The 1278-nt window shown below is 38.6% G+C and overlaps 1 protein-coding gene across 1 annotated transcript in view; it reads left to right on the top strand.

Annotated features, from left to right (window-relative positions):
• FANCI (Fanconi anemia complementation group I) overlaps positions 1-1278 on the top strand; it is a 68864-nt gene that overhangs the window by 20651 nt on the left and 46935 nt on the right. The gene's annotated exons all lie outside the window — the stretch shown is intronic.

Below are 1278 nucleotides of genomic sequence, written 5' to 3'. Positions count from 1 at the left end.
AGAATATATGTTAGCTTTCCCATGGTTTCCTCCAACAAAAAATCATTTAGGAGTGGTTTTTAATACTTTTTCTTTATACAAAGAAATAAGCTTTTACATTGCTGTAGAATATCAGACTTGAAGAATCGTGCTTATTAGTTTGTTGTTGAAGAACCAAAATGGGGAATTTACCTTTTTTAAACTCTTTACTATATTATGACTATCATCTCAGTCTTAATTTCTGAATCAGCTCTGAAAAATACATTTTCTTTCAAGTAAAAGAAGAAAGCTAGATCTTATCTGAGGCTAGAAATGTTGCTTTGCTAGTGATTCCTCTAAGTCGTCATCTTTGTTTATCTTTTTTTTTTTTTAATCTTCACCCTAGGATATTTTTCCATTGCTTTGTAGAGAGAGTGGAAGGGAGGAGGGATGGTAAGAGAGAAAGAGAGAAACTTCGATGTTAGAGAGATACATGGATTAATTGCCTCCTGCATACGCCCCGACCAGGGTTGGGTATCAAGTCTATAGCTCAGGTTTGTGATCTTGACTGGGAATTGAACCCCTGACCCTTTGGTGTGAGGGCTGGTACTCTAACCACTGAGCACACTGGCCAGGGCATCTAAGTCATCTTGACATCCAGTTGTTAAATGTGGCTACATGCCAAAAGTGTGGGCTGAAATTATTTGATACTAAACTTTTTTTTTCCAGAGAGGAAGGAAGAGGGAGAGAGAGAGAAACATCCATGATGAGAGAGAATCATGGATCGGCTGCCTCCTGCAAGTTCCCCACTGGGGATCGAGCCCACAACCCGGGTGCCCTTGACCGGAATCAAACCTGGGACCTTTCAGTTCGCAGGCCGACACTCTGTCCACTGAGTCAAACCGGCTAGGGCTATTTGATACTAATTGAAATGTTAATCTAGTGTCCTGATCTGGAACTATGAAGTGAAAGTCATAGAATAGCCCTTGAGAGTTGTATGTTAGATTATATAAATGACTTATTAATAGTAATCAGATTAAAAAGCATTCTAAGAATAAGAGCCTTTAATAGTTTCCATCTTTAATCTTTTTTAAAACTAGGGAAGTTCCATTTGATTTCACACAGATAGATATTGGCTTTGTCAGGGCTACTCTAGAGCATATAACTGACTGCTAATAATCTCATTATTACTATCCAGTTCGGGGAACCCAGTTCGGGGAAGAAATTTAACTAAAATTCTTAAGTCCTTTTTAAGGCAACTATTGTGCTTCCAGACACTGGTGAAGGTGTTTTTAGGTTTTCAGACACTTTCATGGGCTT

The sequence above is a fragment of the Myotis davidii genome, unplaced genomic scaffold, assembly GCF_000327345.1.
Source record: "Myotis davidii unplaced genomic scaffold, ASM32734v1 scaffold954, whole genome shotgun sequence".
Taxonomy (NCBI): domain Eukaryota; kingdom Metazoa; phylum Chordata; class Mammalia; order Chiroptera; family Vespertilionidae; genus Myotis; species Myotis davidii.
The sequence above is the reverse complement of the archived record's forward strand: the minus strand, read 5'-3'. Positions and strand labels throughout refer to the sequence as shown.